At 40.5% G+C, this 27,461-nt stretch overlaps 1 long non-coding RNA gene across 1 annotated transcript in view; it reads right to left on the bottom strand.

Annotated features, from left to right (window-relative positions):
- The window catches only part of LOC127493948 (uncharacterized), a 46,427-nt gene extending 20,992 nt beyond the window's left edge, over nt 1-25,435 (bottom strand). Inside the window, exons 1-2 of the long non-coding RNA XR_007924576.2 lie at nt 25,372-25,435; nt 4,079-4,126 (exon numbers count right to left, since the gene is read on the bottom strand). This is a non-coding gene — a long non-coding RNA (uncharacterized lncRNA). The remainder of the gene's footprint in view (nt 1-4,078; nt 4,127-25,371) is intronic.
- Nucleotides 25,436-27,461: the final 2,026 nt, after the last annotated feature.

Consider the following 27,461-nt stretch of genomic DNA (forward strand, 5'->3'; position numbering starts at 1 on the left):
TATCTCTATCTCTTCCCCTCAATCTCCTCTCTCCTGCTTTTACTCTTCCTTGTTATTTATCTACCTATTTGCTTGTATATTTACCAGCCCTTTCTGTTCATGCCCTGAACACATGCAATAGCAGCTGTATAATCTTACTCCACCCAAAGTATGCATTGCATAATAACAATTCAAGTTTATAATTCAAAGTTTACCTGTTTTCAATTCTCTGATGGTTAGTGCTAAATTTTCACCGGTTCAGTTATAGTTTCTCATACCAAAACACACACTTACACAGTCTGTGACTACTTTCTTTATAATAACTGGGGGAAAATATGTCATATCTATTATAGTCAGGAAAAATGTATTTAGGTCCACTGTGGCTATATCAGAAATCCAAGCATATTTATTATATTGAATATAGTATGGCATTACTAATACTTCTAATTGCTTTTGATAACATTAATAACACAAGTATATTTTTATTTAATACCATAAGGATTTATATCTCAGGTTCTATCTTTTATTCTGGAAGGTGGAATCCATGTCTATCTTGTCCAACATCAGATACTCTGAGGTTAGATAGTGCTAGACACACAGTAGGGCCTCACTAAATGCTAGTGGAGAAACTGAATGAGAACTTCTGGGGCTTCTAGTTTCAACAACCACGTAGAATTTCAAGAATGTGGTCGGCGCCGCGGCTCAATAGGCTAATCCTCCACCTTGCGGCACCGGCACACTGGGTTCTAGTCCCGGTCGGGGCGCCGGATTCTGTCCCGGTTGCCCCTCTTCCAGGCCAGCTCTCTGCTGTGGCTCGGGAGTGCAGTGGAGGTTGGCCCAAGTGCTTGGGCCCTGCACCCCATGGGAGACCAGGATGGGTACCTGGCTCCTGCCATCGGATCAGCGCGGTGTGCCAGCCGCAGCGTGCCGGCCGCGGCAGCCATTGGAGGGTGAACCAATGGCAAAAGGAAGACCTTTTTCTCTGTCTCTCTCTCTCACTGTCCACTCTGCATGTCACTAAAAAAAAAAAAAAAAAAAAGAATTTCAAGAATGTACCCTTTGTACCCAAAAGGAACTAGATTAGAGAAAAAAAAACTAACTCTGAGATGAACAGCTGAAGGTATTCAGCAATAAATAGACATCTATAACTTTTCAACTTCTTAATATTTACTCATTATTCTCATGGAGCCTTGTTTTCCTCATATCAGAGAGCACCTGATATGAGGGCACTCAACTGATTATTCTTAGTATAATTCACTTACAATTGCACCAATTTATTAATCTGAATCCTGTTTAAAAAAATAATTCATGTAGACAATCAGCTATTCCTCTCCCCTCCCCACCATAGCAGCATAATCCTGGGTCCCCTCATCATTATCTTATCCCTTATTTAAACTGATCAACAGGATTCTGCAAATACAATTTTACCACCATGGTGAGGCCATGATGGTAAAACTTGGGATCAGCAGCAGCTGGACGCACCTGAATTGAGGTTAATACTTTGCTTCAGTGCATCCAAAGCTCGAGTGAAATACCTCCTCCTGACTTCTCACTCTCCTAATAAGCTGTAAATAGCAAGCAGGATTGCAGAAGGGCCCCTGTATGGCCTCCTCCCTTTGAGTGTGGGTAGCCCCCATCTGGGTGTAAGGTCCCTGGTTTAGACCACGCAAGATAGACTCTCTTACCATGGATGGGAGAGAGAGATTTTAGGCTGCAACAAATGCATTCCTCGTGTCTCAAAGAAGCAAATTACATCTTGTGGAGAGAATTGCATCTTGTGGCAAGGAACAGCAGGCCTTGAAGAGCTGAGGGACTCAGCTCTGCAACCTAAGGAGCTTGAAAGAGGATCAAGTTCACAACCAGTGAACTTGAAAGAGGATCTCCCTGAGCCTCAGATGAGGTTGTAGCTCCCGCAGATGTCTTGTCCTCAAGCTGGTGAAACCCTGAGCTGAAGATCCTGCTAACTCATGGTTTTATTCCTGCAGCACAGCACCTGTGAGTTAAATTTGTGTTTTCAGCCACTGAGATTGTGCAGCAATGGTAAAGTAGTACAGCATCTACAAAATGAGTAAATTATTAAAACATCCATACAGATAGTTTGGTTAATGATAGGAAGCGCATCAGGATTTCTAACCCGAGGCAATGTAAATATCATTAACACATGTAAAAGAAGCAATTTTTAATTAAAGCCAAATGGCAGAACAACAACAACAAATTAATTATATTTGGGGCTGCTGTGGTGGTGTAGTGGATTAAGCCACTGTTTGCAACACTGGCATCCCATATTGGAACCCAGTTCAAGTTCCAGATGTTCAGCTTCCAATCCAGCTACCTATTAAAGATCCTGGGAAAACAGCAGAAGATGCCCCCAAGTGTGTGGGTCCCTGCTTCCCATGTGGGATACCTGGATGGAGTTCTGGGCTCATGGCTTCAACCTGCCATAGTCTCTGCCATTGCAGCCATTTGGGGAATGAACTCAGTGGATGGAAGATTTCTCTCTCTCTCTCTCTCTCTCTCTCCCCTTCTCTCTCCCTCTCTCTCTCCCTCCCTCTCTCCCTCTCTCTCTCCCTCTCTCCCTCTCTCTCCCTCTCCCTCTCTCTCTCTCTCCCTCGTTCTCTGTGTCTTTGCCTTTCAAATAAAATGAATATTTTAAAAATTTAACTACATTTGCAGAATTAAATTTGATCTCTAGCTGTCATGAATGCTCAGAGGGGCAATGTATATTTCTAAGGAAATAAACCTAAAAATCACCCAGTTTTCTGGCTTCAGAAGCTGTACTTTGCAAGCTGAACATTTTCTTAGAATTTGGCTGCAAATATTAGACTTCCGGGAAGAAATTATGGTCATCTATGAAATCTGGTGTGTTGGTCTGTTTGATAATTAATCATATTTTTCATTGTAAAAGAGTAAATTGGAATTCTCTGGAAACTGAACCTTCTCTCAGCTGTTATTATTGAAGGATTTCATTCACTTATAATTTCAGATGGAATAACAATATGATTTCATAAACAAAGTACATATTTTATTTTCTTGTCCACAAGATGCACTTCCTAATACTCATGTAAAATATTTGACAAACTGTGAAATATAATTTGTCTGTGCAGGTGTTCATCAGATGGCATATAGCTTGAAGGCCAAACACTTCCATAAGGCAACAAAATTGATCCCATTCTGATATTTCAGCGTGGTTTTGTCATAATCTTCAAAATATGCCTGACAAAACCTTTAAATATGAATATGTGACAGTTGTCAAATAGTCATGTCCGATACTATCTTAACACTTTCTCTTCTCTTCAGTGACTGTTTTGAGGTTTCAAGCACAGACTCATGCTTGTGTTTGAAATACAAGAACTAGAAAATGAACAGCAAGAGTGAAGTCTCAATATCACTCACATTTAACCCATTCCATGTGTCAGATGCTATATAAAGCCCTTACATGGATGAGCTTATTTAATTCTCAACATAGCTTCATTATTTTGATCATTAAATAGAAGAAACTGAGGCGTAGAGATTTGCCCAAACTCATTGAGCTAAAAAACTGTGGAAGCAGGATTCCACCAAAGCAGACATAGTTCAGTTGTGCAATACACTCAACTAGCTAGATACGATATTGATCTGGTATCAATATATGATATAATATATGAAATATATATTTCAGATCAAATACGAAATATATGATAAACAATATACGATAAACAAAGCAAAACCAAACATTGAGGGTAGTGTCTGTTATTGAGGAAATTTTCTACTTTTTCATTACCAGGTTCTAACAGAAACAACAAAATAAACCAATATAAGGTTTAAATGTTTTCCTCCATCCTCATATATCCAAATTCAGTTACAACTTCTCCCCAAATACTATTACGAGTTTTTTGCATATTCCTGCAAGAACAGTCCATTTGTATACAACAAATAAGTACAAGATGACACTTTTTTTAAACGAATGGAACATTTACACACTGTTTTGCATGGTCAGGTTTGTTGGTTTTTTGTTTGTTTGTTTGTTTGTTTTTTATTTAACATGTATTTCTGAGCTCATTCTGTATTAGCTTGCTAGATTCAGGTTTATCTGTTTTTAGTTGGAAACCTAGCAACTTACCACCATGAAAAAGAGTTCTCAGAAGTAACAATCCTTGCTTTTTCAGGCCTGCCAAAGAAAACACACAAGTGAGAGAAGTGAAAAAGCATTTTCTTTTTCCCTAATGGTCTGGTTTAAATTTTTCATTTTACAAACAGAAGAAATAAGGGCAAACCATGAAACCAGGTTAAAGGCTCTATTTTTTTTCTCAAATTCTGATTATGTCTGTGGGTTACTATTTTAATTTCCAGTTTTAAACAAAACTTCTATTTGCTTTAAGAACCGGTTTTTTTTTGTTGTTGTTGTTGTTTTTGTTTTTTTTTTTTTTTTTAGTTTTACTCCCCACTTGTGGTGTTAAAAAGGTAAATTCCAATTATTCACCGAAAGAGCAAATGACAAAATCTTTTCCTCATGCCGTCTGCAACAAATCAAGAATTGGAACACCATGCTCAACAACAACAAAAAAAATGACTTGATAATTCTTAAAATCATTATTTTCTATATAACAATTGTGTGTGTAATTCTATATCCAAATCATTTGGATAACCAAGACCCTTAAGTATAAAATGTGGCTTTTATTGCTTTTACTGGTCCTTGCTCATTAAAACCTTGTTCCTCATATGTTTTATAACTTTGGATGGTGAATTTAGATTGAACATCTAGAAGCCATTCAGTAAGTGGGAATTCAGCGAGGTCTTTGATGACTGAACGTCTCTGCAGAAAGTATTTTACTTCTATCAGGTGTTCTCTGTTGTAATTTAGGACCGCAGAGAGTTATTTGTCTAGTGTTATTTGTCTGCTAATGCACCTGGGAAGGCAGTAGATGATTGCCCAAAGTGCTTGGGCCCTGCTACCCTTGTGGGAGACCAGGATAATAGAGTTCCTGGCTCCTGGCTTTGGCATGGCCCAACCCTACCTGTTGCCTGTTGTGGGCACTTAGGGAATGAACCATCTGATGGAGGATTTCTCTCTCTCTCTCTCTCTCTCTCTCTCTCTCTCGCCGATGCTCATCCTTTTAAATAAATAAATATTTTTTAAAAGTTAAAAAGCTAATATTACTTGGCTAAATCCAAAAAGTCTTTAGGCTGATTTTGCAATCAACCTTTGAGCGTCAGATGAACCTCTAAGGATATCATCTTATTGCCCCCCCTAAACAAAAAGCAGAATGTGATAAGCACTGTGCCCCCAACAGCAGTGTTAGGAACAGGGGAAATGAAAGAGACCAGAGGATTGGAGAAGAGTCTTGTGTATTGTCTCCAAAAAGTTCACGGAAATGCAAATTACGAAAAAACTATGCAAGAATTTCAAATTTTTTGCACCAAAAAAAGTATCTTCTATTTTTTTTTATTTGACAGGTAGGGTTGTAGCCAGTGAGAGAGAGAGAGAGACAGAGAGAAAGGTCTTCCTTCCGTTGGTTCACTCCCCAAATGGCTGCTACAGCTGGTGCTGCGCCGATCCAAAGCCAGAAGCCAGGTGCTTCTTCCTGGTCTCCATGTGGGTGCATGGCCCAAGCACTTGGGCCATCCTCCACTGCCTTCCTGGGCCACAGCAGAGAGCTGGACTGGAAGAGGGGCAACCAGGACTAGAACCAGGCGCCCATATGGGATGCTGGCACCGCAGGCAGAGGATTAACCAAGTAAGCCACGGTGCTGGCCTCCCCCCCAAAAAAAATTCCATTTCTCTTTCACAAACTTTTTGAAGTACTCTTATACAGTGTAGAGGAAAGGTTAAGCTTTGAAGTCAGAGGCATGCATGACTTTGAACCCTGGTTTCACTTTGGCTTTCAGATGTTTGACCAGCCATTTAAGTTCTGAGTGGGAATAATAGAATTTAGTCTACAAGATTGTTTTAAAAACTAAATGGAATAATCTATAAAACTTTTTGTGAATACCAGCTACTTACTTACATTAAATGAATTAATTCCATGGTGCACATATTGCATTGAGTTAAAGGGTTTAGGTCCTGACCAAGGAGTAACACATGACCACAAGGTGGCAGTAGCATATAAGGAGCTGTGTTGATTGGCACTTTGACAAGGCTGAGGGGAAGTCCACAACAGAAGACCAACCAGAAATAACAGGAGGTGGTCACTGAAAAAGAAGTGGCAAGGGAATCTTGGAGAGCATCTGGGTCAGACAATTCTAGGGAGCAACGTGGGTCTGGAGTCTTTTATACCCCCAGGGTTCATGCTATCTACGGCTGGTAGATGTTGGATATAATTGTGCATGGTATACAAAGCAGGAAGCTTTTATTTACTTACTTCTTGATTAATTTACTTAAGAGACAGCCAGACAGATCTTCCATCTGCTGATTTACTCCTGACTGCTAGTTCACTCCCCAAATACCCACAATGGCCAAGGCTGTAGCAGGACAAAATCTGGGACTAGGAATTCAGCCTATATCTCCTATACGGGTGGCAGGGTCCCAACTACTTGATCCATCACCAATGCCTCCCAGGATCTGAATTAGCAGGAAACTGGAATCAGGAGCCAGTGGTGAGACTTGATCCAAGCACTCCAATAAGGGATAAGAGATGTGGGTTCACTACTAGGGAAAACATCCATCCTCTGCAATCTTAAAGTGACTAAAGGTAGGCTTAGTTGGGTTATGTTTAAAGCAACTGAGTATGCAAAACTTTGAATTTGGTCTCACAGGATTTAAGTTAATGGGCCTAGCCTGATGTTAAGACATAAAAATAGAATCAATATCTAGGAGCCATCTTTGACCCTGATATGACACATACCAACACGTATGGACATAAACAGACGGCTAGGGTGTCAGTTGCCACCCTAATATCCTGCTCTGGTCATTTTCCATTTGTTGCCAGATCCATTCTCCACCTTCTCAGCTTCTTTTTTCCCTCAGGAACATGGCCACTAGAGGGCAAACGCCAGGTTTCCTTGCTTTCCGGTTGCTGTTTGGCACTGGGCAGGATGAAGGGTAGCAGGACAGCAACGTTGGGATGCGCATTCTCTCTGCCCCTCACTGCCCTGTTGCTCCTGGCACTGCTGCCCTCTGTGGTGCAGAGCTCCTGTCCCTGCAACACCGGTGAGGGCTCCACCCCGTTTACCCTTGTGAACTTGTTGGGGTTCTGACAACCTGCTCTTCCTTATTCCTAGATGCCTCACTCTCCTGTGTGGTTTCCCATAAATCTGCACCTATCTGCATGTGGTCCCTTCCCTAAACTCTCCTCCCTTCAGTCTTTGAGTGAAGGAACCTTCTCACAGTCAGAACTTATCAGATTGCACTAAATTATGTCTATTAATTGAAGGCAAATTTCTCTCTAAGTATTGCAAGCTAAGTGTATAGGTTGAAGGGGTTTTTTTGTTTTTAAATATTCAAGAAACAGTCTCCAGTGAATCTTGATGTGAATGGAAGGGGAGAGGGAGTGGGAAAGGGGAGGGTTTTGGGTGGGAGGGACGGTATGGGGGGGAAGCCATTGTAATCCATAAGTCGTACTTTGGAAATTTATATGCATTAAATAAAAGTTTAAAAAAAAAGATTTATTTTATTTATTTGAAAGAGTTACAGAGAGAGGTAGAGACAGAGAGAGAGAGGTCTTCCATCTGCTGGTTCACTCCCCAGTTGGCTGCAACAGCCAGAGCTGTGCCAATCCAAAGCCAGGAGCCAGGAGCCTCTTCCAGATTTCCCACGCAGGTGCAGGGGCCCAAGTGTCATTCCCCCTCTTCGTGGAGGAACGACACTAGACCCTGCATTGTTCTTTCGTCTGCTCGGCCCTTCCCCGGTTTGCTGCTGGTCCTATCCAGGTTGGCTGCCGATCCCTCTCACCTCCGTGGAAGGGCGGCTCCCCCTGCTACTTTCCCCACTTCCGTGGGGGAGCGGCACACCGCCGGCCGGCTCTCTCAGGGGCTGCTCAGATGTTATCCGGATGTTCCCCTTAGATGTTCCCTGGTGCATGTTGTCTCTCTCCTCCTTTATAGTCCTCTTCCACCAATCCCAACTCTGCTACCCACACGCCGAGTATGCTGCTCTCCTCCAATCAGGAGCAGGATCAGCTCCTGCAGGTTATTGGTCGAACTAGAGGCAGCTGTGTAGAAGTTGTTTACTCCTCTCCCAGCGCCATATTGTGGGAGAGCAGATGCATAGAATAAGTCTTAATTTCAGTAACTTAGTCTAGTCTGAGTTGCTCCCCACACCCAAGGATTTGGGCCATCATCTTCTACTTCTATCCCAAGCCATAACAGAGAGCTGGATGGGAACAGGAGCAGCCGGGACTGGAACCAGTGCCCATATGGGATGCCGGTGCTTCATGTCAGGGCTTTAACCTGCTGCACTACAGCGCTGGCCCCCTGAAGGGTTTTTTTTTTTTTTTAAGTACTGCATTCATATGACTCAAAAAAAAAAAATGAAAACTGTTAGAGCTAAAAATAAAAAAAACAATGCTCCATTCCTTTCAGCTGTGCCCCTCATCTTGCCAGAACCTCTCTCTCCCACATAGAAGTCTCTATTCTCAGATTCTACGAATCCTTCCAGAATAATGCATATGCAAGAAGATACAAATATAGGTTTATATCTTCTCTTATTTTATATTAAAGGTATATGATACATACTGTTCCGACTCATGTTTCTATTTTTCACTTTTTAGTTCCTAAGATTATTTATATGGCTACGTAATACTTCATTGTAAAAACAAATCATAACTTATCTAACCTCTCCTCATTGATGAATTTTGAGTTTGTTCTTCTAAGTATTTGTTATCATGCAAGAATGTTACAGAAGAACAAATTGGCATATAGTTGTTCATTTTGCATATATACAAGTATGTCTATATAACATTCCCAAAGGGAGAATTACTGGATCAGAGACAGTACACATTACAATGCTAATTAGTGTTGTCTTGTCTTCATTCATGGGTCACACTGAATGCACGCCCCTCCAAGGTGAAGATTGCTCGCTTCTCAACACCCTCACCAAGGGATACTTTGTTGAACTCCTAGCATCATCTCAAACCACAGACAGTGTGGCAGAAGGTTCACTTAACTGCAGGTAGCAAAGGAGAATGTACTCAATGTGAAATCGCAAAATTAGCTTTAATTCAATAGATTCAATTCAGGTGCCAGAAAAAGAAAGGAAATAGCAAAGTACCCTTTCAAGTGATGCCCACTACATTGTATCATTTATTCTCTGTGTAATATTGCACTTTTACTTCCCCCAAAATGTCTCATTTTTTTACCCTCCAAAGAGTGACAATCAGTGAATCACTGCAACATTTTTTTCCCTTCTGAAAGTGTCTGTTTCCTGAGGAGTGCTCGGAACTCAAAGCAAACTTATTAGTCCTTAGGGGAAAGCATGTAGTAGCTCCTTTCCTTGCCTATATCCTGAAGGGGTTAGTCACAGAAAAATCATTTCTTTAGCTCAGAGCTGACATAGCTGGCTGCTGGTGGCAGTGGTCCCAGGAGAATCATTGCAAGGTATAAACAGAGGAAGAATAAGTTCATGCCTTTTCTGCTGTGTTCACTGGTTAACTTTCTAGATGCAATTATCATTTTAGTGCAACACATTGAATGTGTTCCTACCCTGAGCTCTATATTGGCTGTCATTAATATAGCAAACTATTTTTAAAATTTTGCAAATGTGAGAAGGCACAACTATTCCGATAAATGTTTTAAACCTATTTCCCAAGGAAAAAGCCTTCACATCTCAATGTGTGTCAACTTCTGAAGGATAAGTAATCTTTCCATGACCAGTTTTAAGTTGCCAAAATGATGCCACTGAATGAAGAATTGGAAGGAGATGCACAATAAACACCATTATATGAGGCAGGGGTGGGGAACTTCCAGTCCCAAGAAATCATTTGGTCTGGTCCTGACGAGGGAACCACTGGAAGGGCTTGCAATTCAACAAATCTATAGCAGGCTAATGTTTAATTTGATAATAGTGTATGGCCTGCAAATGATGTTCTAGATATCCAAATGGCTTTTGGCAGAAAAAAAATATTCCCATCCCCCGAGAGAGTACTTCCAAATGCCCAAGGGAAATGGAATTCAAGCTTAAATTTATTTTGGTACAAACATTTTTTAAATCCAGGCAAACAAGGGGGTCTTCAGAAGCTTAAGGGAAATGTATGTTATTAAAGAAAAAACACTATGTATTGATTTCAAATACCTTGCACCAAGAAAAATTTATCATTTAATTGCATTTTTCATGATCTTTGTACCCTTGTATAGGTTTCCGTTATGTGGTATTTTCACTGTATGGTACAATAAATATATATAACCTCAACAGCAAAGAAAATTGTAAAATAATTAGGAAATTATCTACCTTACCTACTTACTGTCTTTGTTTTCAACGTAATTTGTTTAATTTTGCTTATATTATTTATTTTTTAAAGATTTATTTGTTTACTTGAAATTCAGAGTTACACAGAGAGAAGAGAGGCAGAGAGAGAGAGAGAGAGAGAGAGAGAGAGAGAGAGAGGTCTTCCATCCGCTGGTTCACTCCTCAGTTGGCTGCAATGGCCAGAGCTGCACTGATCCGAAGCCAGGAGCCAACAGCTTCTTCCTGGTCTCCCACGCCAGTGCAGGGGCCCAAGGACTTGGGCCATCTTCTACTGCTTTTCTAGGCCACAGCAGAGAGCTGGATCGGAAGAGGAGCAGCCAGGTCTTGAACCGGCACCCAAATGGGATGCCGGCACTTCAGGCCAGGGTGTTAACCCACTGTGCCACAGCGCCAGCCCCACTTATCATTTAATGTTTAAATAATTGCTGGGTTAGGGCTAGCACTCTGGCATAGTGGGCTAAGCCTCTGTCTGCAGTGCCAGCATCCTATACAGGAGTCGGTTCAAGCCCTGGCTGCCCCTACAATCCAGCTCTCTGCTATGGCCTGGAAAAGCAGTAGAAGATGGCCCAAGTCCTGGAAGAAACTCCTGGATCCTGGTTCCAGATAGGCCTAGCTGCTGCAGTTGTGGCCATTTGGGGAGTGAAATGGAAGATTTCTCTCTCTCTCTCTCTCTCTCTCTCTCTGCCTCTGCCTGTCTTTAACTCTGCCTTTCAAATAAATAAATAAAAATCTTAAAGAAAAATAATGGTTGGGTTTAATTTCTGGTTTGCAAAGTTCTTGAAAATTTCTCCATTGGCTATTGCAAGCTGGTATAGAGGACTCCAGCTCATTAATGAAGGGAAAATATAACAGTCGCATAGAAAAGTAAGCCAATGAAGAAAAACTAGTTTATTTTTAGACTTCCAAATCAATAACAGTGGAAAAAACTGCTGGTTTTTCACTCAAATGCAATTTGCCTTCTTTCTTAACAAGAGCAACTTCATTTTGCTAAAGAAAAGGGAAGGTATATGACTGAGCTCAGGCCAATGAAATCGGAGCAAAAGTTATTGGATAGGTTTCTGGAAAACCTTCTTTAAAATGGCATTGGGCAGGAGTTGGTGCTGTGGCATAGCGGGTAAATCCTCTGCTGCAGTACCAGCATCCCATATGCGCACCAGTTCCGGCCCAGCTGCTCCGCTTCCAATCCAGCACTCTGCTATGGCCTGGGAACATAGTGGAGGACAGCCTAAGTCCTTGGGCCCCTGCACCTGTGTGGGAGACCTGGAAGAAGCTGCAGGCTCCTGGCTTCAGATGGACACAGCTCCGACCATTGTGGCCAACTGGGGAGTGAACCAGCAGATGGAAGACCTATCTCTCTCTCTCTCTCTCTCTCTCTCTCTCTCTCTCTGTATAAATCTGACTTTCAAATAAATTTTTTTTAAAATGGCATTGGGCAGGCATTTGACATAGTGATTAAGACACTGTGTGGTATGACTGTGCCCCACATCAGAGGCTGTGAGTTTGAGTCCTGGTTCCTGTCCCTAATCCAGCTTCCTGTGAAGGCACACCCTGGGAAGCAGCAGGAGATGGTTCTAGTGGTTGGGTCCCTGTCACCCATGTGAGAAACCTGGATTGTGTTCCCAGCTCTCTGTCATCTGGGAATTGAACCAGCAGATAGAAGGCCTCCCATATGGGCACCAATTCATGTCCTATCTGCTCCAATTTCTATCCACTTTCCTTCCAATGCACATAGGAAATCAGCAGAAGATGTCCCAAATGTTTGGGCCCAGTACCCACAAAGGAAACCTGGGAGGAGCTCCTGGCTCCTGACTTCTGTGTGGCCCAGCCCCGGGCATTGCAACCATCTGGGGAGTAAACCTATGGATGGAAGACTCTCCTCCTCCTCCTCCTCCTCCTCCTCCTCCTCCTTCTCTTTCTCTCTCTCTGTAAATTTGCCTTTCAAATCAACAAAACAAATCTTAAAGAAAAATCTCTATTATTTTCTTAATTTCTTAAGAGGACTCTTTTTTTGATTGTTCCATCTTGTCTTATGTTTCAGATCATATTTTAGATTTTATAATTCTTATTCTTTTAAAATCCCTTTTCTGTCCTTAGAGACTCTTTTATTCGTGTGTTTATTTAATTTCTTTGAAAGGCAGGGCAGGAGACAGAGAGAAATATCTTTCATCCCTTGATTCACCGTCCTAATGCCTGCAACAGCCACATGGGTGGCAGGGACCCAAGTACTTGAGCCATCACCTGCTGCCTCCCAGGATGCATATTAGCAAGAAGGCTGTTGAGAAGCAGAGGAACCAGGACTCTGATACAGGATGTGGGTGTCCCAAGCTGCAACCCAACTGCTGCACCAAATGCCAGCCCCTATTTTTTAATTCTAAAATAAAAATGGAGGAGACTTTCTTGTTTGGTTTGCTTTTGTGAATCTACAGATGAAGCCAATAATAGTTATTAGCACCTGATGGTGTTCACCAATTGTCTTGATGGCCTTGCCTTCCCCTAGGAGAATCTCCCTACTTTATAGCAGTAACAGAAGCACACCAAACAAAGTCAGAATTCCAAAATAAACTATAAAGACATATTCTAAGATTTGTATTGATTTTTTTACTATACGATGAAATGTCTTTTAAAGATACTCTCTTCTAAGTTACTCATATATTTTTCAGTGTGTTACATTTAAAGAGGGGGAAGTCCTATAAATTAATTATGCCTTTTGTGCTTTGGATTTTCCTCCATTGAACTATGAGGTTTCTAAAGCAACAAGCGAATACCTACATCTACTTGAGGGTGTAGGTAATGGTTTTTGGTTGTTGATGAGGAAAATAAAAATGTATTTGGAAAATGCCAAGTTTGAATGAGTTAACTAATTTTGTAAAATAAGAGTTGTTGCTTTTCTGGGTGCCAGTTCACAGGCAGGGAACGTCTGGAGGCTGCCAGAGAGCATGCGATCCAGGGTTGCATTGTTTTTTTTTCTCTGTGGTTCACACGATGTCTTACCCAGGGCCTGAGACAGGCAGTAAATGGCAGTTTCCACTTACTGAGTCCTTACTCTCACTGGACATGTATGACATCACTTCAACATCACAATGAAACTAAGAGGCTATCATTGTTATTATTTTTATTTCACAAATGATAACTAGAAGCTCACTCACAACTGCAGGCACAGCTCTGAAGCTGAATTCAGTCTTGTCTTACTCCAGCATCTTTGCACTGAAATTTCATGGCCATATTGTGAGTATCAGTAGATAGTCAAGGAATGCTTGAAGCTGGCATGGTGGAGCTACAGGCTCCTTAAAGTGCTCCCCTTAGGGTGGACATTTGGCACAGTGGTTAAGGCACCACTTGGGCAGCCCACACCCCTTATCAGAGTGCCTAGTTCAAGTCCCAGCTCTGCTTCCAATCCAGCTTCCTGATTATACACACCTTAAGTAGCAGCAGATGGTGGCTTAAGTACCTGGATCCCTGTCACCCATGTAGAAGACCTGGATGGAGTTCCTAGCTCCTGGCTTCAGGTTGGTCATCCCAGATATTGTGGGCATTTGGGAACTGAATCAGTGGATGGATGATCTGTTTGTCTTTCTGCCTTTTAAATAACATGAAAATAAATGTTAGAAACAATAAAGTCCTATCCTTCAAAAATAAGTCCTTGCTTAATTCTATGATTGCATTTCTGTTTAGTTTATCTAGCCCCACACTGTACCCATTAAAACCATCACCTAGGGCCAGTGTTTTGGCACATCAGGTAAAGCTGCCGACTGCAATGCTGGCATACCATATGGGCACTGGTTTGTGTCCCAGCTGCTCCACTTCCAGTTCAACTCCCTGCTAATAGCCAACAAAAGATGGCCCAAGTGTTTGGACCCCTGTCACCCACATGGTAGACCCAGATGAGGCTCCTGGCTCCTGGCTTCTGCCTTGCTCAAGCCCTGGCCATTGTGACCACTTGGGAAGTGAACCAGTGGATGGAAGATCTCACTCTGTCTCTCCCTCTCTCTGTAATTCTAACTTTCAAAAGAGACAGAGAGAGAGAGAGAGAGAGAAGAAAAGAAAGAGAGAGAGAGAGAGAAGGAGGGAGGGCGGGAAGGAGGGAGGAAGGACATCATCTGTTAAAGTGAATCAGGTTTTTTTTTAATTTTTTTTTATTTGACAGAGTTGGTGAGGGAGAGAGACAGAAAGGTCTTCCTTCCATTGGTTCACCCCCAAAATGACCACTACGGCTGGTGCTGCGCCGATCCAAAGCCAGGAGCCAGGTGCTTCCTCCTGGTCTCCCATGCAGGTGCAGGGGCCCAAGCACTTGGGCCATCCTCCACTGCCCTCTGGGCCACAGCAGAGAGCTGGACAGGACTAGAAGCCAGTGCCCATATGGGATGCTGGCGCCGCAGGCGGAGGATTAACTAAGTGAGCCACAGCGCCGGCCCCAAAGTGAATCACTTTGATCTAACGATTTCCTACCTGCTAGAGAAAAGAACTTCAGTGTCCTAGCTATTTTGTTATTTAGAGAAAAAAAGAAAATGAGGGCAGATTGAGAAGATTTTATAGTAGGATCAGCTTTATTCAATGACAGGCCCCATGTGGAGCTGTAAGATAGCCCAGAGGCAATGAAGGATGCAGGAGGGAAACTGAGAAGGCACCAAAAGTCTACTAATTTTACTTTGTAAATGTGCCTGAGGCATTGTGTGTGTGTGTGTGTGTGTGTGTGTGTGTGTGAGAAACAGATCCACATGCCACTGATTGTCATATCTGGCTTCTCAGCAATAGATTAGGAGCAGTTGTTCTGAGACTTGACAGATAGAAATTTTTTAAATAATTAGAACCCAATCAGAATACTCTTTGTGAGTAGACCACACTAAACCAGTGCTGAGGATCATAGTTTTAAAATGATGATTTAAAAAACCCTTTCAGGTCTTGCTATATCCCAGAGTCATCATTCAGAAATCCATTACATGTATTTTGGTTATCTCAGTCATTTTGGTTGGTTGGAGAAACCCAGATCTACACAGTAGAAGGACAGTGAAGCAATGCAGACACGCACATTCTGCAAGAGATGGCTGCTCTCCCCTCTGATATTTGTACATTCTTGCTAACAGGCAAAAAGAAAGCTAGGTGGCTTCATAGATGCTATATTAATTTCTTATTGTCTCCTTATATGAGCACAGTGTAGTGACTTAAAACAACACAAATTTGTAATGCCACAGTTTCTCTAGGTCAAAAGTCTGACACAGGTACCACTGAGAGACCTGCCACCAAGGTTGCTAAGAAAGGATGCCATTCAGGAGGTTGTCATGGAAGAGATATTATTCAGAGCTGACAACCCTCCCTTCCCAAGATGCAACAATAGATACTGATTGACAAGCATCCCAAAGGCTTCATTCTCCTATCATTCATGTGTCTGCATTCATCTACTCATATCATTCAAGGTGTTGGCAGGGCTGCTTATTTTGGTGGAGGCTGTAGAAGGGATTCCATGTTCTTGACTTCTTCAAATTCTAGAGCTGCCCACGTTCCTTTCCTCATGGGCATGTTCCACCTGCTTCAAAGTTTATAACACACCATTGCTCTGACCTTGCTTCTGTCCTCACTTCTCTCACAACATTGACATACTCTTCATCCTAGATTTGAGCCCAACTGATTAATCTCCCCATTTCAATGTAATTAATACTTTTTTAAGATTCTATTTATTTATTTGAGAGGTAGAGTTACAGACAGTGAGAGGGAGAGACAGAGAGAAAGATCTTCCTTCCATTGGTTCACTCTCCAAATGGCCACAACAGCCAGAGCTAAGCCAATCCTAAGGCAGGAGTCAGGTGCTTCCTCCTGGTCTCCTATGCGGGTGCAGGGGCGCAAGCACTTGAGCCATCTTCTAGTGCTTTCCTGGGCCACAGCACAGAACTGGAATGGAAGAAGAGCAGCCAGGACTAGAACCAGCACCCTGGTTCATGGAATGACGGCACCACAGGCAGAGGATTAACCTACTGCGCCATAGCACCGGCCCCTCAATGTAATTAATCTTAATCATATCTGCAAAATCCCCTTTTGCCATTAAGTGGCATATTCAATGATCCCAGAGACAGGACTTGGACATCTTCAGGGGTTATTATCCTGCCAACCACAAATAGCTGAACTTGAAATATTTTTGAATGACTTTACAAGGTTCACCCTCCACGGGGCAATGAAGAAATTCTCTGTGAAGATAACAGAGTAAGGCTTCATTCCCAGTGTGACCCAAGAGTTGACCCTTCCATGGCAAACTCAGAGGCAGTAAGTTCAAGAACAATTCACACTGGCTAGTGGACTCTCTTTGTGAGTAGACCTTGTAGCACTGGGAGGAATAAAAGCAGCTTTGTTGGTTCAACTTGAAGATTTTTAATGTAAATTTGAAAACTTCATGATTTTAAGGGGCATGAAATCCATTCCACACAGAGAAAAAGTCATAGTAACAGGATGAAACATCAATTCTTGCTCTAAGCATAGCAAGGGATGGTAACTCACTATTCATTTAAACGCTGTGCGGTTGTAATTGCTTGAAGTTTCCTCTGCCATCATGCTGAAATGTGCCCATGTTAGGTTCACATGTGGTTCATGGGTTTCCCTTATGGAAGTGCACAAGCGAAAAATCTAATTCAGCTCCAATTTGCTGACTGGTTTTTGAGGGGACATAGAACCATGCTGGGCCACTGAATTGCATTAGTCAGGATAAAGAAACTGAGAAAGTTTTACAGTTTGTATCAAGAATAGCTTAAGCAACAAAGAAACCTGTGAAAGTTAAAGAGATATAAAACATAATGGATCCCCTCAATTTTTCTTAAATCACACTACAATTTTCTTACTCAGATGTGTCACAAGGAAAGAAAAATAAAAACAAAATTCCACAATGAACTTTAAGCCAGAGAGTTTAAACTTGAAATTTCCTTCAAAACATTAAAGATCACCTCAGTTGTTAAAACTTTTAAGAAAACAATTTTTCATTTTCTTTATGAAATATAATTTGAAATAGTGTAATTTCGCATTAAAATAATCTAAATAGCTTTGCTCATGTTCTCAGTTAAGATAAATTTTAGGGGCAGACATTTGACACAACAGTTAAGATGTGGGGCCGGCACTGTGGCACAGCAGGTAAAGCCGACGCCTACAGTGCCAGCATCCCATGTGGACGCTGGTTCGAACCCCAACTGCTCCACTTCTGATCTAGCTCTCTGCTATGGCCTGGGAAAGCAGTAGAAGATGGCCCAAGTCCTTGGGCCCCTGCGTCCATGTGGGAGACCTGGAAGAAGCTCCTGGCTCCTGGCTTCAGATCAGCGCAGCTCTGGCCATTGTGGCCAAATGGGGAGTGAACCATCGGATGGAAGACCTCTCTCTCTCTCTCTCTCTGTCTCTCTCTCTCTCTCTCTTCTCTCTCTGTGTAACTCTGACTTTCAAATAAATAAAATAAAATAAATCTTTAAAAAAATGCTACTTGGGATGCCCACACCCCATGTTGGAGTGCCTGATTCAATTCCTGGCTCTTCCACTACTAATCCAGTTTGCTGTTAATGTGCACCCTGGGAGACAGTAATGATGACTCAAGTATCAAGGTCCCTGCCACCCACGTGCAAGACCCATGTTGAGTTCCATGCTCCTGGTTTCTACCTGGCCCATCTCGGGCTGTTGTCAGCATTTGGGGAATGAACCAGTGGATGGAAGATCTGTCTGTCTCTCTCTACCTTTCAAATAAAATGAAATGAATTAATTAAAATTTTTAAAAATAAGATACAGTTTTATCCTAATAACAATAAGAAATTAAATGCTGAAATTCTAAAGAAATAGAGAAAAGATCAGCAATTTCCAAAAATCTGGTTAATAGACAATTCAGATGCATTATGTTTTAAAACCAACGAGTTTTTTTAAAGCATATGTCTCCTATTTTGTACTGAACTTTTAAAACTCACTAAGTGAGGCTGGCATTGTGGTACAGTGAGTTAAGTCGCCACATAGGACCAGACATCCAATATGAGAATGCAGATTCAAATCCCAGATGCTCTACTTCTGATCCAGCTCCCTGCTAATGCACTTAGGAAAGAAGATAATGATGGCCAAGTGTTTGGGCCCCTGCCACACATGTGGGAAACCCACATGGAGCTTCAGTCTCCTTGCTTAAGGCTAGACCTTGCTGTTGGGGTCATCTGGGGGGTGAACCAGTAGATGGAAGATCTTTCTCTCTCTCTCTCTCTCTCTGCTTTTCAAATAAATAAGTAAATCTTTTTTAAAAACCTAAGTAATGAGTTTTCTAATGTATCTCCCTTTTTGTAGTCATGCTTTTCTTCCCACATTTTCAAAAAACATTTACTTTAATATTAGTAAATACATAATAAAAGTAAAGGAAATCCACTCAACAGGTTTAAATACTTTAAGAATTTAGAAAGATGAAACATTCTGTTTCTTAAAGTTTGTTGATTTATAAGAAGTCTAATAAACAAACTGAATCTATCAAAACACCATTTATCAGTGTTTTTAAAAAAATACTGGAAAACATAGGAAATCAGGGGAAGATGTTTTTAAAAGAGGGAATAATCTTAATCATAGAAGTGTCAACTTTTTGAAACGATGAAAAGCAACATGTTCAGAAAATGAGTATTTGATTGACAGGTGGGAATTCGCACAAAAGCTTTCGGAGTTTGATCCCAGTGTCTTCTGTGAAGGTTTTGAATTATAAAAATTATGAACCGATCATGTTGTTCTGAGGTAATTTTGCAATTGGACTGTTATTTGGCTCAGTTTATTTTCTGCTTTTGTTAAGTATAATGGCTGTTAAAATGTACTTTAAGTGAAATGGCCTGTGGTTTCACCTAAAATTAAACTTTAAACACAACATAAGGCAAATGGCATCCGTATTTGCCACAAAATTCTGGTTCTGCCTAGACAAATTACATTTTGTGAGATAATTCTGAACAGGATATAGGTTAATTGAATAATATTCTTTAATCAGTAATCTTGGATAGTTACTACAAAAATGCGAATAATCCCAAGTTCAATTGTATCATTAGTATTCCTATCACCTTTTTTTTCAACCTCATATCATTTTATTTTTTAATATTCACTCCTATAGGATATTTCTGGCCTAACTTGGGCCTCCCTGAAAACCAGATTCTGAGACAGAGACGTGTGTCTCAGAGGTCTCACGCTCTCAGGAACACTTTGTGCTGTACAGTGGAAGAAGCAGAAGAAGAAATTGAAATGCGATGTCCATGTAAGAGTCCTCAAATTGAGGCAAAGGGCCCCTTTAAGCCCCCTTCAGAAGGAATGGCAAGTTGTACTTACCCACTTGCCTAGAAGTTGAGGCAATAAATGCCTTCATTGTGAAGGCAGGGGTTACTCTACTACAAGTCTCAAACTCAAAGAAAACTTTTTTTTAAGATTTATTTATTTACTTGAAAGGCAGAGTTACAGAGAGGCAGAGGCACAGAGAAAGAGGTCTTCCATTCACTGGTTCACTCCCCAGTTGGCAGTAACAGCCAGAATTATCCTGGTCCAAAGCCAGGAGCCAGGATCTTCTTCCAGGTCTCCCATACGGGTGCAGGAGCCCAAGGTCTTGGGTCATCTTCTACTGCTTTCCCAGGCCATAGGAGAGAGCTGGATTGGAAATGGGGCAACAGGACTCAAACCGGCGCCCATATGGGATGCCAGCACTTCAGGCGGTGGCTTTACCTGCTATACCACAGCACCGGCTTGAAAACTCTTTCAATGTATGTTGACATTACAGTTATTCTATTGTTAATACTGCAATTTAGATCTAAAAAGAACATTTGGCATCAAGACCAACCAAATAATGTTAAAAGACACTGGGCTAATGCTGTTCCCCTGAATTACAATTGATCTATCTACCTGCCTATGCTATATTCCCATTTGGATACCAAAGTGGCATGGCAAAACATACATCAAGAATTTGATTTCCCCAGTTCAGTAAGTGGTACAATTACTCTTCTAAGTGCTCAAGTTAGTCATCTGATTCATTATATTTTGTTCCTTTCTGAACATCCAATCCATTTGTGCATCAAATAGGCTCTTCCTTCAAAATATAACTGGAATCAGATCACCTATACACTATTATTACCTTGGTAAAGCCACAGTCTCCACCCTGCAGTCTTCTGGTCTCTCCTCTTTTTGCGTATAATCTGTTTTCCACATATCAGGTAATGGTTCTTTTAAATTTAGGAACCGTCCTGCCACTCCCTTGCTCAAAACCTTGTAAAGTCTCCATAACCCCTCCCAGTCTCCCTGAGTATCTCTTTGCCTTAACCACCTACCAATTTCCTGTAACTGACTCTTCTCTGGCTACTCTCCCTGCTAGTTTTTGAACACACCCTCCAGACTCCCTCCCTCCACGGCCTTTTCACTTTCTGTTTTCTCTGCTTTTCTTAGCACTTGAAAGACAATTGTATTTACTTGTTTATGAATGCTTGAATTAAGTTAATTCACATTCAGCTCTGTCTAGGCAATTCATCTCAACTTGCTCATGGTTTGCCATGATGATGACTCTTGTAAACAAGGCAAAAAACAGATTTGCTTGAAGCGCGTTCATTATGCATATGAGCACTTGATTAGAAATATGGCAACGGGAAATAAATAACCTCTTAAAAGTTCATTACTGAATGACGCTATCATGGTCTAAATAAGCATAGTGTGAATTTCAGACTGATTCATTAATCATTAGAAGACAACTCTAATCAGTGGAATGTGACTCTAACTTTCAGGCAATTGTACTTGATTGAAAATAGCAGCCGATTAAGGAAAAAAAAAAGTACAAATGATTGGCTAGAAGAAAAAAAAACTTTAAATCTTCAACATAATGACTGCATTGATTGCTAAAAATTGAGTTGTTTAAAACATACAAAATATTACGGCTACCCTGAAGTAATCCTGTACAATGAAGTTTATGAGAGCCATTTGTAGGTTCTGTGGAGACAGTATTCACTCTCTGAAAAAGAAACCTGATCGCACATACTCTGATGGGACTTGAAGCCAGCATCGTTAGCAGCTGGGTGTGCAGTCTATTTCCTGGTCATTTTCATTTGCGGTTCCCTAATATCATATGATATTGGGTATCTTTTCAAATGCTTATTTGCCATTGTGTATCTTCAATGGGCTGTCTGCTCAGATCTTTGCCCATTTTTAAACTGTGTTGTTTTGTGTTTTAGTGTTAAGAGTCCTTTGTGGGGCTGTGTTGTGACACAGTAGGTTAAGCCACCATATCGTATGGCATCCCATAACAGAGCTCTGGTTCCTTTTCTGGCTGCTCCACTTCAAATCCAGCTCCTGCTAATGTTCCTGAGAAAGCAGAATATGTCCCAAGTGCTTGGGCCCCTGCCACCCATGTTGGAGACCTGCATGGAGTTCCTGACTTTGGCTTCATCCCAGCTCAACCCCAGCTGTTGAGGCTACTTGGGGAGTTAACTGCAGTTGGAAGATGTTTCTTTCATTCTCTCTCAGATTCTCCCTCTTTCTCTCTGTCACTCTGCCCTTCAAATAAATATACCTTATTTTTAAAAACAAGAGTCCTTTGTGTACTTTCAACACAAGTCCTTTATCAGATGTTTGGCTTCCAAAGATTTCCTCCCAGTGTGTGATTTGTCTTTTCATTCTCTCATCAGTGTCCTTTACATAGCACAGGCTTCTATTTCTAATGGAGCCCAAGTTCATAATTTTTCTTTCATGTTTCACACATTTAGTGTTGTATCCAAAAAGTTTTCTAAAAACCCAAGGTATATTCTACTATATGTCTTATTGAGTTAAACCAGCTCAAGTAGACAATATACATTGTTACATCTAAGCCACAAACAAAATTTTAGTTACAAAAATAAAAAACTATTTAGGGGCTGGCACTGTGATACAGCAGGTTAAACCTTGTTCTGCTGTGCCAGCATCCCATATGGGCATCGGTTCGGGTCCTGGTTGTTCCACTGCCATTCAACTCCTTGCTAATGCACCTGGGAAAGCAGCAGCAGATGGCCCAAGTCTTTTGGCTCCTGCAGCCATGTGGTACACCCTTGAGGAAGCTCCTGGCTACTGGCCTCAGATTGTCCCAGCTCTGGCCTTGTGGCCATTTGGAGGGTGAACCAGTGATTGAAAGATCTCTCTCTCTCTCTCTCTGTAACTCTGCCTTTCAGATAAATAAATAAATATTTTTTAAAAAAATTTTAAAATTATTCAAATTCAACTTAAAATTAAATATGAGGATACTTTAAAATTTTGTGGAAAATTAAATTAAAAGTTGTTTATTTTGGTGGAAAAAATAGAAACCAATGCATAGTTCTTTTTACATTTTTCATAAACTTTTTGAAGATCCCTTATATTTGTGATCCTATTGATAATTTTCGTTAACAGTTGATAGCTTCATCTATGTGCTTTTTCTTTTCAATTAAAAAAATAATTTATTTGACAGGCCAAGAGACAGAGAAAGACAGAGAGTAATCTCTCATATACTGACACACTCCTCAAATGCCTGCAGTAGTGGGGGCTGGAGCAGGTAGAAGCCTGGAGCCAGGAACTCTCTCCAGGTGTCCCATTTGGGTGGCAGGAAGCTGAGTGCTTGAGTCATCATCTGCTGCCTCCTACTGTGTGATTAGCAGGATGCTGGATAAGAATCAGAGTTGGGACTTGAACTTGGGCACCCCAAGAGGTTTCTTAACCACTTTGCCAAATGCTTACCCCCACCTATGTACTTTAAAAAAAAAAAAAACAAGTGTACAGTTGAATACCTTCTGTAACAAAAATCAATTCCTAAAAATAGAAACATGAATTGGCTAGAGAAACTGCTTGCTGCCTCCCTCCAAAACAAGAACTGTAATAGATCATTACAGCATTCCTAATAAGTGACATGGAAACAAATCTCCACTCTTTATTTAAGTACTCTGTTCAGTTTAATTCAAGAATATTTCAAGGATACAAAGTGACTGAATAAAAGATTTTGTTAGCTGCAACTGCTTTAAAAATGATCCAGAGCTTCATTGGCTGATGGAGCAGATTTGTTTGTCATTATAATCCTTGACTGTAGTTTTCAACAATTTTTGTAAAGCACAAATTCATTGTCATTAATAAATAAATGTCTTAACTAAGCATATAAATGGAAGTTTTACTAGTTAAATAGTTCTTTAATCTGATTTATATTTTTGGATTCTACTGAAAATTTTGTTTGAAAAAAGTATTTACTCCTTAAAATACTTGAAAATAATATCATCTAAATATTAAAATAAAACAAATATAGCATCATCCCATCATCATCAACCTAGAATTGCAATGTATGAAGTAACACAAAATTTAATAACTTGGGGGCCTGTGCTCTGGCATAGTGGGCTAAGCCTCCATCTGCAGTGCTGGCATCCCATATGAGAGCTGGTTTGAGTCCTGGCCGCTCCTCTTCTGATCTAGGTCTCTGGTACAGTCTGGGAAAGCAGTGGAGGATGGCCAAAGTGCTTCGACCCCTGCACCCACATAGGAAACCTGGAAGAAGCTCCTGGCTCCTGGCTTCAGATCGGCTCCGCTCTTGCCATTTTGGCCATTTGGGGAGTGAACCAGTGGATTGAAGACCTTTCTCCATGCCTCTCCTTCTCTCTGTAACTTTACCTCTCAAAGAAAAAAATATCTTTAAAAAAATTTAATAACTTTAATTGGAACAGCTCAAACTTTAACCTAATCAAAAGAAAAGAAGAAAAACAATAGACAAACAATAAATGAAGCTGAGGAAAAAGCCACATATTTAAAGAAAGTTTAAATAATCAAAATTGACTGTGATTAAACTCCATGAAAAAAATATTTTAAAGCAAGAATGAAAAGATTAATTTTCCAAGAAGATATATATTACTAAAACAGAACTCTCCAATGAGAAAAAAATACTCAAAAAGGCAGATGAAATCTGTCAAAGAGCTACTCCTTTGCAAATGTGGCCAGTGCTGTGGGCTTATGTACATAAAGCCATTTTCTTCAGCGGGTCATCCAGGAGTGGCATTTGACTGCAGTCACTTTACATGTGCAAGGCAGGGTGACTACTCATGTGGCGCTGGGCTTTCTGGTTCAAGCCTTGCCAAAGCGCATAATACCCACATAGAGATTAGCATTTCTCTGAAGCTGTGCTCAACTTCCCAGGACATGTGGAAAATATCATGTGATTATTTTTGGGGAGTAAAGTCTGGCGACAAGTTCACTGTGCCCAAAAGCCACCTCAAGTTTCTGTTTCTTCCACTTGTTTCCTCTCTGATTTCTCCTCCTTCTGTTTCTTAGAAATTGAGTAAAATTTCTCATTCATAATGACCCCTTCCTTATCCTAACCTCCCCAATACTTGCATGTACTATTATAAGTTTACTGTCTCTTTTTTAAAAAGTTCTTTTCTTTTTTTAATTAAAAAACAATTTGAAAGAGACATACAGGGAGCCGGCGCCGTGGCGCACTAGGTTAATCCTCTGCCTAAGGTGCCGGCATCCCATGTGGGTGCTGGTTCTAGTTCTGGTTGCTCCTCTTCCAATCCTGCTCTCTGCTGTGGCCTGGGAAGGCAGTGGAAGATGGTCCAAGTCCTAGGGCCCCTACACCCGCTTAGGAGACCAGGAGGAAGCAACTTTTTCCTGGCTTTGGATCAGTGCAGCTCCAACCATTGCGGCCATTTGGGGAGTGAACCAATGGAGGGAAGACCTTTCTCTCTGTCTCTCCCTCTATCTGTCTGTAACTCTACCTCTCAAATAAATAAATAAAATCTTAAAAAAGAGAGAGAGAGAGAGACATACAAACAGAAAAGGCTTCTATCCACTGATTCACTCCCCAGATGAAGCCTGGAGTCAAAAATTCAATCCAGATTTCCCATGTGAGTAGCAGGAAGCTCGTTCCATGAACCATCACTACAACCTGCCAGGGTTTACATTGGCAGGAATCTCAAGTCAAGAGACAGAACCAGGAATCAAACCCAGGGATGCAGGTGCCTTAACTTCTGGGTTACACAGACACACCCCATGAGTTTATTCTTATTCACATGCTTTCTTTGTTTATTTATCAGTCTTACCATGCATATGTATGATTATGGTCCACCATTTTTGCAGAATATTTATCTTTGTCCAGAGCTGTTGAAATTTAAGTATTGAAAGGTAAGTAAATATATATATATAAGAAAAACAATTTCTATTAAGCATTTATTTTAGATAAATAATATTTATAATTATGGATAAATGTAGAGACATGATAGCTTCAAATTGTAGCAACATAGTCATCATATCTGTTTAAAGTCAATATAACCAATATTAATATACTTCATTGTGTTTCACACATTAGTGATAATTGTAAAGATAGTTTATAAATACAAAAGTTTACTAGCTTGAATATGCACATTTATGTTAATGTTGGCTACATATCAATGATTTTTTTTTTAAAAAGTTTACACTTTCTTACTGAAAATATACTTCTCTTTTCCTAAATGTCCACCTCAGGCTGCTATTAGGAAATCTTCCCCCGTTTTAGCCCCTGTCACCAGACAAAATGATTGGATGATAAGGGGTTTTGATCCAGATTTGGGTTCTGCAATCTCCAGCCTTGTATTCATTCACAAGCAAATAAGGAGTCTATCCTTTAAAAACTCTGGCATGTCCATATTTCACATTAAATCAAAATATAGTACCATACTCATGTAAAATATCCATGATTGAAGTCGTATCTATAAAAGGTCATGTGAGGAAAGTTTTTGGTGTATTCTGCTTTGCTTTATTTTTAAATCCAGTTTCAGAAATTCAGCAACCGACAAATCAACCTGCGGTCATGCATTGCTTAACAGTGAAGACATGTTCTGAAAACTGCATCTTTAGATAAACTTGCTGTGTCAACATCACAGAGTATACTTACAAAACTAAAATGGCTGTCTTACATCACTGAGCAATGTACTCTTATGCAACCAAAGTGATATATACAGGCTGAATTTGGGCTAAACATCATATGTGGAGCATGACTGAATTATAAAACAAATGCTAACAGAAAACTAATGTTTAAAAATTTTTCAACAGGTAAGACATCATTTGCTTTTATAGATAGTTGGGTGGCCAGTGATATGGCACAGCAGGTTAAGCTGCCATTGAGATGCCAACAGCACATATTAGACCACTGATTTGGCTCTCAGCTGTTTCACTGCCAATCCAGCTCTCTGTAAGACAACCTGAGAGGCAGCACATGATGACTCAAGTGCTTGGGCTCCTGCCATTCACATGGGAAACCCCGATAGAGTTCCTGGCTCTTGGCTTTGGACTGATCTAGCCTAGGTCATTGGGAACATTTTCAGAGTGAACCAGTGATGGGAGATCTCTCTTCCTCTGTAACTCTGTCTTCCAAATATATAAATAAATATTTTTAAAATATATATTGGATTTCTAAATAATATTTTAAATTCTTTCATAAATTGATTCTAAATTCACACACAATCTAAATATTATATATATATAATTAACACATATTGATATCAGTGTCCATTATAAATAAATTGAAATGAACATGTTTTTAAATATTTGGCTCACAATTTCATGATAATTAAATTAATATATTCTGTCTGTGCATTCAATACATACAAGGAAAATGTACTGTGGTGTTGCCATCCTGATGACATGAAGGCAACTGATCCTTTACTAACACTGAAAAATGACTTAAGCTTGTTTGAACTGTCAGAACGAGCAGATATTTCGCATAATAGGATTTCAAATCCGAGTAATTAGAAGTAATTTGGTTTATTTAGTGGGAAAAATAGCCAAACAAATTGCTTGACATCTCTGACCTTTCCTTTTCTAACTCATCACTCATACTGTCACCTTCAAAAGAAGTTTATCCTTGAGTTGCACATCCACTCTCTTGGCCCACAGACATGCCTACTTTCCGAATCCAATGATCAGTCAACTCTGCATAGAGCTTTCCATCTTCCCATGACTTTTGGTGGCAACAGTGAGTAGGAGACAGTTTGTTTCTTCACTGTCTCTTGCCATTTTTTTTAAGGTCAAGTAATTTAACATATATTTAATACATGTAGCAAATAGCATGCTAGACTTAATAACATGAATGTTTCTTTTCCATAAATATGGCAAGAAAATAAAGATATAAACTGACTCATAGCTTGTGAGGACT

The sequence above is a fragment of the Oryctolagus cuniculus genome, chromosome 4, assembly GCF_964237555.1.
Source record: "Oryctolagus cuniculus chromosome 4, mOryCun1.1, whole genome shotgun sequence".
Taxonomy (NCBI): domain Eukaryota; kingdom Metazoa; phylum Chordata; class Mammalia; order Lagomorpha; family Leporidae; genus Oryctolagus; species Oryctolagus cuniculus.